Source organism: Aedes albopictus, chromosome 2, assembly GCF_035046485.1.
Source record: "Aedes albopictus strain Foshan chromosome 2, AalbF5, whole genome shotgun sequence".
In the NCBI taxonomy this organism is placed as follows: domain Eukaryota; kingdom Metazoa; phylum Arthropoda; class Insecta; order Diptera; family Culicidae; genus Aedes; species Aedes albopictus.
This window is the reverse complement of record NC_085137.1, coordinates 378,628,835-378,641,937: the sequence shown is the minus strand read 5'-3', so window position 1 is coordinate 378,641,937 and position 13,103 is coordinate 378,628,835. Positions and strand designations below refer to the sequence as shown.

General features: G+C 38.3%; 2 protein-coding genes across 12 annotated transcripts in view; one reads left to right on the top strand and one right to left on the bottom strand.

The window, feature by feature from the left end:
- The window catches only part of LOC134288373 (uncharacterized), a 34,323-nt gene extending 21,611 nt beyond the window's left edge, over positions 1–12,712 (bottom strand). Inside the window, exon 1 of the mRNA XM_062853037.1 lies at positions 2,109–12,712. The gene's annotated coding sequence lies outside the window, so the exon portion shown is untranslated. The remainder of the gene's footprint in view (positions 1–2,108) is intronic.
- LOC109425677 (matrix metalloproteinase-14) overlaps positions 1–13,103 on the top strand; it is a 150,839-nt gene that overhangs the window by 56,926 nt on the left and 80,810 nt on the right. The gene's annotated exons all lie outside the window — the stretch shown is intronic.

Below are 13,103 nucleotides of genomic sequence, written 5' to 3'. Positions count from 1 at the left end.
ATAACAAGATAAGATATAACATTTTTCACAACCACAGATCACTTTGGGGTCGTCGACAAAGTTTTTTCTGTACACTTTAGGCTATATTTTATTATCGCTGATTACAAGATCCATGTAAAATTGAACAAAAAAAAATGCAAGCAAGTGAAATTTCCCAAACTAAATCCCAATAAAATTTCAACCACATTACAGAGCGCGAGGGCGCAAGCAGTCACATCAGAATTTTGTGTAGTAACTTTAGACGCAAAAGGGGATTGAAGAAAAATGTTCAGGGTTGTTGCGATTAAATTTTAATTTCCCCATACAACGTTGACTGTAAGGATGAGTAGGAATCTGAAATGGTGTGATTTGATGAGTTCTGAGATCACTTTAGTTTTGTCATGATGAAGAGAACAAATACACATATCTATCGCTTGCTATGATTTTGCTCACTTTCGTAGTTCCGGCAAAGCACCCAAAGTTGGTTCTGTAATACTGCTGGTAGTTTCTAATGTGGTTTGAGCCTATTATCAAAAAAGCCGCGATTTGACGTGTGGCATGCATTAGTTTGGTTAACTTTTGTATATGGCCACTTCCGGTGGGACACCCGGAACCACAAACACTACCGGTAGTAACTTATGTAGTCTGTGCCTATTTTCTTACTAACCGTTGATCAGGTAATCGAAAAGGCTGTGATTTGATGCACCGAATGCATGAGTTTGGTTCAATTTTACATTATACCACTTACGGCGAGACATCTGGAACCAGGACAGTACCAATTGTCCCAAATATGGCATGAAACTAGTTTCCTCTAACTGTTCACCCGATTTCCTAGAAAGCCACGAATTGATGTGTCACATGCATGGGTTTGGATCATTTTTACATTTTACCAATTCCAGCAGGACACCCGGAACCGGTTCTGGAACACTACCGGTAGTCTCTAATGTGATCTGAGACTATTTTCTTGCTGATCGTTCTTCAGGTTATCGAAAAAGCCGGTATTTAATGAGCCGCACGCATGTGTTTGGTTTCCTTCCACATTCGTCCACTTCCGGCGGGACACCCGGAATCGGTTCTGGAACGCTACTGGTTTTCCCTAATGTGGTCTGAGATTTATTTGTTAACCTTCATCAGATTACCTAAAAAGCTGCGAATTGATGTGTCACATGCATGGGTTTGGTTCTCTTTTACATTTGACCACTTCCGGCGCGACAACTGTAACCGATTCCGGAACACTACCGGTAGTTTCTTATGTAGTCTGGTTCTATTTTCTTGCTAATCGTTCATCGGGTTTCGAAAAAGCCGCAATTTGATGTGTTGTATGCATTACTTTGGTTCACTTATGTATTTGGCCACTTCCGGCGGGACACTCGGAATCAGTTCCGGAACACCACCGGTTCAGATATGGTCTAATGGTCTAAGACTCTTTTCCTACTTACCGTTCATCAGGTTATCAGAAAAGCCGCAATTTGGTGTGTCGCATGCATGGGTTTGGTTCACTTTTGTATTTGGCCAATTCCGGCGCGACACTCGGAACCGGTTCCGGAACACTACCTGTAGTTTCTAATGTGGTGTGAGCCTATTTTCTTGCTAACCGTTTATCAGGTTATCCAAAAAGCCGCGATTTGATGTGTCGCGTGCATAGCTTTGCTCCACTTCAATATTTGGCCACTTCCGGTTCAGATATGGTCTGAGAGTATTTTCCTGCATACCGTTCATCAGGTTATGGAAAATGCCGCGGTTTTATGTGTCGCATGCATAGGGTTGTTGCATTTTCATATCTGGCCCCTTCCTGGGGTACCGGTCCGGAACACCTAAATGGCCATAACTCCGGAACGGATGGACCGATCCAAACCATTTTCAATAGGAAACAATGGGACCAGATTCCGCGTCGAATGAACCGTCGGTCATTAAAATTGGTTGAAGTTTACTGCCAAAAAGTGATGTGAGTTTTTTGTACACACACAAACATACACACACGCATACATACACACAGACATCACCTCAATTCGTCGAGCTGAGTTGATTGGTATATGTGACTCGACCCTCCGGGCCTTCTATCAAAAAGTCATTTTTGGAGTGAACATATAGCCTTTCCAGTACACTTAGTGTACGAGAATGGCAAAAACACATCACCTACTTACGAGAGCTTACGAGTAGGCTTGCGGTAGCGAATGGTGTGCGAGCTCATTAGAATACGGCTGGACAAAAACACAACTGCTGCGTTAACTGAGAGCTAATCGTTCGGTGTCATTAATTACCGTGGTAGTTGTCGGTACTGCTCATTGTTGATGGCGAAATGTTTTGGGGCAGTTTGACCATCATCGAGTAGTGGTCAGGGTCGATGTTAGCGCCACGATAGGTCCTGACCTCGATAATGTCGGATAGAAGTCGTTCAACTGTCAGAACGTGATCGATCTTGGATTCCGTCTGCTGTGGTGATCTCCACAGGGAGTGGTCTGGCCATATTCTTGGAGGCGGCAAAATCAGTCTTCGGCCGTTCTAGTTTGTCAACTTTGTGGAGCTGAACATCCCTATCAACGGTCTGAATTTCTCCTCCTGGCCGACCAGAACGTTTAGGTCTCCTACGATGATCTTGGCTTGGCCAGCGATCGTACAAATGTTTGAGTTGCTCATCCTTCTCAGCATCAGTGCTTCCAGAGCGAGGGTGATGGAAGAATCAGCCCTTGATCCTCATCATGCACACTTTTTCGTCGATCGGTCACTAACTGATCACGCAGCTATGCATATCACCCGTCACGAGCTTTCAGTCTTCACGTTATTCAATTTGACAAAACCTATTGAGGCTTCGCAAACGATCTTATGAAACAGTACTGCAGTAGTTTAAAACTGAACGTGAACATAAGTCATAAGATCATTACCTAATAAAGCAAAAAGCAAGATAGAAAAAGTGTAAGTACATAAGCACTACTGCTTTATCGTTTGAACCAAAAATCAAAGTAGCATTTCACCCCTAATTTAAATAAATTTCAATGTTATACAAGTAAGCACAAACACATCATCTTCCGACCCTGGTCTCTTGTGTTATTTGCATCTCCATACCTATCATCCCATATGACCCCTTTGCATCCAACCAAGGTCCCAATTGTTGACTGATGCATGATTTTACAGAACCCGACAAATTGTTCTCCGCAAGCGAAGATGACATCCATAAAAAAACCGCAAACCGCACACCGGGCAACAACGTTTCTCCGATTCACCGCATCCATCATTACTAATCTATTAACACATCAAACGCGGAAGGTCAGTTCGGTATCTCAGGCGTGTCTGGTCGATCGCCGCCGCCACTTGGGGACACCACCGGCTTCTACTTATACTAGGTATCTATTGTGTGCAGCAAAACGACAAAGACGCCCGGTTCGGCGACAGAAAACAATACTTCCGATTCTCTCTCGCTCTCGCGCCGCGCCGAGCGCATTCCAAGCAGCTCACGTTGGTATCGCCGTGGTGGATCCATATCATCGTCGCCACTAGTTCAAAAAAATATAAACAAATCACGATGCGTCAGATGTGGCGACTTCGGACAAGTCGACGACACTCTACATTGCCATTCCCGTCGTTGTCCGCGCCCTCATCACACTACTGCATTACGGTGGCGGCGGCACGGCCTGGCGGCACTGCACATGAAACGTGTGTAATTCCGAATTCTTTCTGTCGCCGTCGTATGGCACACGATCGTGATTGACTTATATGGTCGGATACTTTGAGGGGTTAGTTATGCCGCTCAATTGCAAACTACTATTGGATCGGTAATGTACCTATTCAAATCATCTTCATTGATCTACCTGATCAACCAGGCCAACCGAAATGTATCGAAGTAGAATTACCGAGTCATGAAGAAGCTTAAGCTTGATGCTTGAGATGCCACCCAAGTATTGCAAGATCAAATATACTCACATAAGGAATCAACGGGATAGCCGCAAGGGAAAAGTTTTTTTTAATTCGTTTCTGGTTCTAGCGATGGCTACGAACATACGAATATGCTTGAGATGAAGGTAAACCGGTGCAAGATGAACCGCGAAGTTTTGAAATAGAATTCAATAGGGTCTTGTACCATTTGGGCAGGTGTACCTATTTTGGGCATTTGTCGCTATAACTAAGTCAGTTCAAAACCGATTGATTTGAATTTTTGTACAGAGTTGGGCACGCACTGTATCTAACTCTGTACAAAAATTCAAATCAATCGGCTTTAAATTGACTTAGTTATAGCAGCAAGTGCCCAAAATAGGTACACCCGCCTAGATGGTACAATACCCTATATTTTTGAAACTGTTTCTTCACCAAATGATTGTATGATTCAAACTGTTTTTATCATGGTTGAATAACTTCACAATAATCCGCTGATTCATCTTACCCCACCCGTTCCAATTGTGGCGATGGCACAAATTTCCCAAATGGAGGTGAACGTGCCTCTGGAGCCGACATCCTGATACCTGAAAACCGTTCCAACTTGCCTCATTGTAACTTATATATAGAAGAGAGAGATAGTATAGAGAAAGATACAAAGTAGAAGGGAAGGGACGAGCCAAGAAATGAACCCAGGACCAGATTCAGTATCAGTAGCCACCCAGATAACCAGGAATCACATAAGAATGCACGCTGTACATGGTATAAAGTACTATTTTAAGTCACTATCGCATATATGTACGGCTGAGGGACAATTTTCATCGCATATGATGTTATTTTTTGAACTTACTGCGATGTATCTGGTAAAATCATATAAGAGTGCAAATTAACTCTTATAATGCATGACTACATCGTAGTAGACGACATTCCGATGTTTTGTTGCGACGAACTTTGCTTATTCGCAAAAGCGTTCGAGTGAACTCGCAAAGTGTCAATTGAATTCGCATAATTGCGTACTGCGATGATTATACGACTTCGCTTGGTGCTTTTCTTATTATGTCACTTTAACTCGCATTGGTGTACAAACTAAATCGCATAAAAATGAAAATAAACTCGTTCAAATGTACATACAAACTCGCAAAAGCTACCCAGATCGAAAAAAGAGTGCACAGAGAAAAATATGTAATTAAAATTCAGCGAGAAATCATGCACATAAAGGGAATGCTAGAGTTAGTGCACTTTTACATGACATATAATGTAAAATTACATTACCATCGTGTAAATTTCCGCCAATCATCGCGTGAACCATTATGAACTCCAACCGGTTACGTGACTATTAGCGGAAATTTACACGATTGTAACGTAATTTTACATGATATCTCATGTAAATATGCACTAACTCTAGCATTCCTTTTATGTGCATGATTGCTCGTTGAATTTTACATGAATATTTTTTTCTGTGTGTAAAATTCTGTGACATATGATGCACATAATTGGAGCGTGGGATACCACAGAAGTTTACATGACATATCATGTAAAAGTCATAAAATGTCATGTAAACTTCCATTATATGTCATGTAATTCAGCATGACTCTGAGTGTTTACATTTACATGATATATCATGTAAACCATCATAACACTAAGTTTACATGACTAAAATGAAATTTACATGACGTGTAAATCTCATTATTTAGGGTTTGTGTTCCATCAGTAATCTCACGCTCCCAATTTCATCCTATTCGAAAACAAGTGATTACGGCACCAATTGATTCCGTTCTTTTTGTTTTCATGCGTGCTCACTTCTAACAAAAAATACAAAAATAAGAAACAAAACAAACAGTGCTTCATTCCTTTGTTTTTCGTAGGATGAAAATGGGAGCCACATGCTTAATAAGGGAACCAATACCCTATATCTGTGTAGAATCGTTAACGTTGGCATATTGCGATGTGATATGTGATAACAATGAAAGAGGTGCTGTTGGAGTGCCAAAAAGTTAAAAGAAAGTGAAAAGTCATCATTATGGTTACAAAACAAGTTACAAAGTCATCATTTTAGTTTTGTTGACCTTATAATTAACAATAACACTAGTTTACAGCATTTTTGAACTCGGTAAGCTGATGATCATTTTTGTTGTAGAATCATGCCCTGAGTTCGAAAACGCGAAGGAAAAAAATTACAGTAGAGCGGAAATTTTTTCGACTTTCCATACAAGGTTGATGATTTGAAATCGATTTTTGTTCTATTTTTAAGCAAAGTCGCTCATTTCAAACATCTAATTCTCCGTAATCAATGCTCCGATTGAGCTGAAATTTTTACTGTAACTCGCCTACATATGCTATGTCAAATAAACGTCGAGAAAGAATTTTTTAGGTTGGTTTTTTCTTATTGAAAAAATACATTTCTTCAAAAAAATTTGGGAATTTTGCAAAAATTTAAGAAGATCGTCCCTAAAACTCGCCAATATCTTGAATTTCATCAATCTGACGCAAAACCTGCATTCAGATGATCGAATGGTATTGTATTCAGCTTTTAATTTATGGAAACAGATTTAAAATTGGTTGAACAAAACGCAATATATTTGAATTTTAGTAAATTACATATTTTGAAAAGTTACAAAACTCGATATTGAGCTAAAACTCAAAAACTGTTCTACTTTAAATTTTTTGAAGGTTGGTTTCGGAATCAGCATTAAATTTTGCTTCAAAAATTTTGATCGTTGACAGAAGTTCACGACTTTCGTTGTATTTTGTAAACTTGTGTAAGTGGTGCTAGTAAGAGAGGAGTAGTGATAACTGTGCGGGAAATCAAGCTACATCATTTTGATTTCCAAAGAGCCTGCCGAACACGTACAGCGCACGGAAACCAAGTGCATTCCAACAAGCACTGAGGTGAGTTAGAATGTCATGACATTTAATCAGTGTGTTTCATAAGTAGTGTTTGGTGCTAAGTGTGAAGTGCGGCTCGATAATTCAAAGGTTATTAGTTCGATACTTAGGTGACAAGATTTTTTTATTTTGAATATTTTAAGTCGCATAAGGTGCCACATTACGTCGCAATAGTGCATACCGTACACCGCATAAGATATCGCTTCAAGTCATATAGCGTCATTATTTTCCCGTCAATGCACGTATAGCGCCTCCACTTTTGTACGCATAAGGCACTTTTACTGCATATTATGCGATGTAACTTTACCGTATAAAAGTACGTATAACATGAACATAAACTTCATTATACGTGCAAATTGGTTATCTGGGCACTAGACCACCAAGCTCGTCTAAAAAATCATCTCGTCTTCCCAACGGGGAATTGAACACCGGTCTCCCGCATGGCAGGCTGGTGTTCATTCTGCATTTTTTGTTGGAATTCCTTAGGATGTGTGATTCTTTAGGATATATTAGGAAAATTCTTCTGAAATGTATTGATAAGTTTACATTATAGTATTACTCCTAGAGATTCGTCCGTGAGTTCTCAAGAATATTTTTATTGCAATCCCTCCAATAAGAAGTTTTCCAGGAATTCAACTGATATTCCTCTTACAGTTCCTTCTAGGATAGTTTCAGAAAGTTCTACAGAAATATCTTTTCTGTAGATTCCTTAGACAAGTCCTTCCAACATTGTTCAAGGACTTCTCCCTGAGATAAACCCTGCGTTTACTTTTCAAACTTCTTCTACAGTTCGTTTTGGGGAATTTTATTAGATTTTTTTCTGGGATTTCTACAGGAGGCCCCTCTGAAAGATCCTTTTTTCAGAATACTTCATATGAAACTCCTCATTAAGTTTTTTAAGGTCACTCAAGAAATTCTTTTGGGTTTTTTTTCTGTACTTTCTTCCGAAATTCTAAAGGTATATTCTATCTGATATTTATTTATTTATTTATTTAAAATTGACGTTTTGGAGAGATCCCAGAATGATTTTATGATAAAAAAACAAAAACTTCAGAAAAAATAACAGAAAAAAGTCATGGAGTAATCTCAAAAAGATCCTTCGTTGAAGAACTTACAGAAATAATTCGTGTAAGTAACCACGGCGAAACTTCTGCAGAATTCTAGGAATATCTGGAAGAATTCCAGAGAGTCCGTTGTCTAGTGTCGTGCTTCCTTCAAAGAGCAAATAGCTCACTGGAAGCATTAAACGTGTCCGTGTCTTTAAGTCCCAAGACATGTGACCTATATAACCTAAAAAATATAAAAAATGTCGTTTATTGTTTAAAAAGTTCAAGAAGTTTGATACGTTGCAAGCCAGATAACTGAGCTCATGAAAAATTGATCAATTTTCCTCGGGGTATCACTTGACCTGAAGTTTGACTAATATACACAAAAATACTAAAAATGGCATTCCGGAATAATTATCAGGACATGTGCCGTTCCGATTTTAATCTGTTATGCACGTCAAAATTTCAGAAAAAAAGGTTCAGAAACAATAAATAATCATAAAAGGGTAAGGGTTAACTTTGGCAGCCTATTTATTGCACCCATAAACAACTAAAAACGCTCCATAGAAAATCAAAAAGCGCTCTATAAAGAATCATGATTTTCTCTGGAGTATTTGCAATTTGTTATGGTCGCAACAACTTTTTGCTGTTAACTTTTGCCAAAAATTGAATTCGAAAACTTTAACTAAATTTGCAGCATTTTAAAAATGTTGATTAAAAATAAGGACAGTGTTATTAGAAATTGAGTCACCCAAATTTTAAAACGAGAGAAATACTATAACCTAAAAGACAATGTGTCAGAAACCTACCTTATACCAGTACACTTTGTTAAATGCATACAATAAAGGCAAAAAATGCTTCAAAAGTGCATTTTTTCAAAAGTTCTAAGAAAAATAGGGCTTATATAACTCCTAACTTTATATTCTTAACCACTTCATCTTATTTGCAGCTCTTTCGACCACTATGGCAGCTATTTCAGTTGACAGTGCACAGTGGCTGATTTCGTCATTTTAGCGCGCTTAATTAATAACTTTTTTACTATGAAGTTTAGCGTCATGGTGTCTTCGGGAAAGTTTTTCACTATAATAAGGAGCTTCTTTTGAGCTTCTGTGAAAAATGATCAATCCCCCTAAAAGTGAGATAGAAAATTTATATTTTGAATTTTTCAAGATACGAGGTTGGTGTCTTCACAAAAGTTGTAGAAAATGTTGTTTGGAGCAACTTTGCCGAAGGCACCAAGATTGTAACTCCGTTACTTTTCAAGATACGTTACGTTTTCTTTCATCAGCCCCTAGAAAAAGGTTTTTGCGCAATAACTTTCTAAAAATTGATTCTACAATTTTCTCATGTTCTACAAAGTTATAGATAATGGAAAAACACACAACTTTGCCGAACATGACATCCCGCTGATTCCAAAATTAAAATAGTTATAACGGTTTTTATAGTTTTTTGGGCCATATTTCAAGCATATATAACTTAGCTATAGGCAATTATATGCAAATTTCCTTTTACGCATGTGAAAGTACATGTAATTGCCTCTCTTAGAAAGCCAAAATCATCAAACTGTAAGAAACTGTAAGATGGTTTTTGTATAGAAACTTACATCCATTTATGTTACTCTTATATGTGATTTATATATATTTTCAACATATTTATTTGACATTTTATGTCAGCTTGCATTTTAATTGTTATTGTAAGTGTGTGTTAAAATAAAGAAAGGTTTGTTGTGTATTTTGGATCATTCATGAAGTACGTTACATAAAAACTCACCAACTACTTCTATTTTCTTACTAACTCACAATGCTCCACGTAGTCCACGAAAAAAACACATAAAGTGAAACTTCTTTCGTCGGATCACGATTTAACAGCAGCTTTCTTTGAAGTGCAATAAGATTTATTATTTACTATAACCAATGTAGACATAGATATGTACTAGTGAGAGCGTTGACAGAATATGTCACGCGCATGTTTGGAATTTTTTAAGAAATGGCGCTTCATTCGATCTTATCGTGGACTACGTGGAGCACTTGAGTTAGTAAGACAAAAGAATTAGATGGTAAGTTTTTATGTAACGTACTTCACGAATGATTCAAAATTCACCAAAAACCTTTCTTTATGTTAACACACACTTGCAATAACAATAAAAATGCAAGCTGACATGAAATGTCAAATAAATATGTTGAAAATATATATAAATCCCATATAAGAGTAACATAAATGGATGTAAGTTTCTATACAAAAACCATCTTACATTTTCTTACAGTTTGATGATTTTGGCTTTTTAAGAGAGGCAATTACATGTACTTTCGCATGCGTAAAAGGAAATTTGCATATAATTGCCTATAGCTAAGTTATATATGCTTGAAATATGGCCCAAAAAACTATAAAAACCGTTATAACTACTTTAATTTTGGAATCAGCGGGATGTCATGTTCGGCAAAGTTGTGTGTTTTTCCATTATCTATAACTTTGTAGAACATGAGAAAATTGTAGAATCAATTTTTAGAAAGTTATTGCGCAAAAACCTTTTTCTAGGGGCTGATGAAAGAAAACGTAACGTATCTTGAAAAGTAACGGAGTTACAATCTTGGTGCCTTCGGCAAAGTTGCTCCAAACAACATTTTCTACAACTTTTGTGAAGACACCAACCTCGTATCTTGAAAAATTCAAAATATAAATTTTCTATCTCACTTTTAGGGGGATTGATCATTTTTCACAGAAGCTCAAAAGAAGCTCCTTATTATAGTGAAACACTTTCCCGAAGACACCATGACGCTAAACTTCATAGTAAAAAAGTTATTAATTAAGCGCGCTAAAATGACGAAATCAGCCACTGTGCAGTGTGTTCATGAAGCGTTTCTGGAATTTTAGAGGCATTTCAGGGGGTTCCAAGGGCATTTCCTGATGTTTCAGGGAGTTGCTGGAGTTTGAAAGGACATTACAGAGAGTTTCATAGGTTTTTCAGGAGGTCTGGGTGGCGTTTCAAGGAGACTCAAGCAATTTGTGGGGATTTCCATGGACGTTTCTTGGGGTCTCGGGAAACATAAAACATGACACAATGTAAACGCACATTGACATTTTAGACATAAATCTGCGGAACTCCTTTACCACTTATTTGGTGAAATTCGAACCCATGACATCGTATTGCTAGTCCGGCGCTTTAACCAACTAACCCACAAGACAAGTTACGATTCTGTGGAATAAGAAGACAAACTGGAACACCAAACTTTGGGATAACGGATAACGGTGTTTGTTTGTTTGGGCGGGCCGCTGTTTCGCTGCGGGCTGCTTAGTGTTTTCGTTACAAGACACAAGATCTCTTGGTTCCTATTCAAAATTTGCTCCAAATTTCTGCTTTGGGCTAGGATTTCAATCGCCTGCACTCTCGTCACGTGTCTAAGAATAACAGTATGTATAACAATAGAAACCTGATTAACGCATACTTCGTCACTAATGACCATCTGATCGGTGTAAGCTGCGTTGAGCGCTCAAGAAGTTCCAGTAGTTTTTCATAGGTATTTCTGGGGGTGTCAGAGAGGACATAGTTGCAGGGGTTACAAAATGGCAGCGAGTATGGCCGCCACTCTCTCCCTTATACCTCCCTCCCCTCCTCAACAATTTCTCAAAATTATACTTGCTTACCTTCTCAAATTGCACTCAGGTTGCTACTTGTGGTAGACAACTATATTTTTCATCCGTCAGGAAGTACTGCTTTGCAATTTTCACAATATTTTCACATTTTCGTGTCAAAATGTAGCACAAACTGCACTTTTTTTCTTCGACAAGCGCCTCACCCTTTTTTCAAATCACTTTTTAACAGTCTTCTACACAACACAGCACTGTAATAAGTTGATCGATTACGTAAAATTGTCTTCACTTTCGCCTAACCTACCGTTTATCGCGAAAAACTTACGCGTTTTTCACTTTTGTGGTCGAAAACCCGAATCAATTTACATCGCGGTTCGCTAAAACGGAAAAGCGTACCGTTAAACTGAGTGGTATTGTTCAACGTACGGTGAAATTGATTAAACCGCAGTTCATGCTTATCACGAAACAAGGCTGTTATTTTGTTAATCTTTTTAACTATTTTAAATATCATGCTGCTAATGTGATTTCAATAGATAACAGAACAATCGTTCGCTGTTTATGAGTTGAAATTACATCAATTAATGTCACCCCATAACACGGTAGTTTTCTACGGTCAGAGAGAAAAAGTACGAGAGAAGAGAGGAGAGAGTTGTCAACAAAAACGTTAATAGAGCTTGCTGACGTTTATTCACCTTTCTCTTTCAAACATGCAGGCGGAATAGGATTTGTTGTCATCAGGAAAGGTTTCCCGATGAAAACAAATCCTATCCCGCCTGCATGCTTGAAAGAGAGAGGTGAATAAACGTCAGCAAGCTCTATAAAGTGGTGCATAATGGGATAATTGGTGAAAATATTGGGCAAAGTAGGGATTTAAATAAATTAAAAAATATTTTATAAGAAGAAATTGTGTTGGTGGGCACATGCAAAAAATCATATGTGTGCCAAAATTCAAAGGTACAACTGCTATTTTAATACAGCTCATTTTGTTTTTGTTAGTTTATTTGACCAAGTCACACTACACTGTGCTTCGTATGATTTGCTTGTTTTGAGTGGGTGGTTGAGAGGGTTATTAGAGCGGGAGCCAAGCTTATTATTATGATCTCGAGCAACCTTCACCTTAAACTCGAACAAAACAATGTGAGCGCCACGGGGACGAGTGGGCAATTGGTTCACGATCAAATTTTTGAACAGACCGTTAAATCGGTGTGCGATGGGAATTATCTGAGCGTTACGTCTGTTTGTCTGTGGACAGAGCTCTTGATAATAACATACGTGTCTATCAGGAGGGGGCGACACTAGTTTTGCCAAGCCGAAAATCCCCAAAAAAGACGAAAACCCGGTAAAACCCGCAACAGTTTTGGAGGTTTTATCGGTTTTTTTCGTGTTGTTTTGGGGTTTTTTCGGCTTAGCAGGCAAAACTAGTGTCGCTCCCCCTGGTGCTGATATATATATTTCTGGAGCTCGATTTGAATAGGTCGTATGTGCTTTTGTCGATTAAAATTCGATCAGTTGGATTCGCTTATTATAGCGAAAACCGTTGAAATTGAGCAAAGTTGATACATACAGCCGAATCCTCACAAAACATGCTTTCTGTTCCATGATTAAAAGTTTGCAAAATATCTGCCATATTGCTACAATGACTAAAATAAACTGATCGAATTTTATATCGACAAAAGCACATACGACCTATTCAAATCGAGCTCCAGATTTTTTTTAATTTCTTGTCTGAACGCTAGA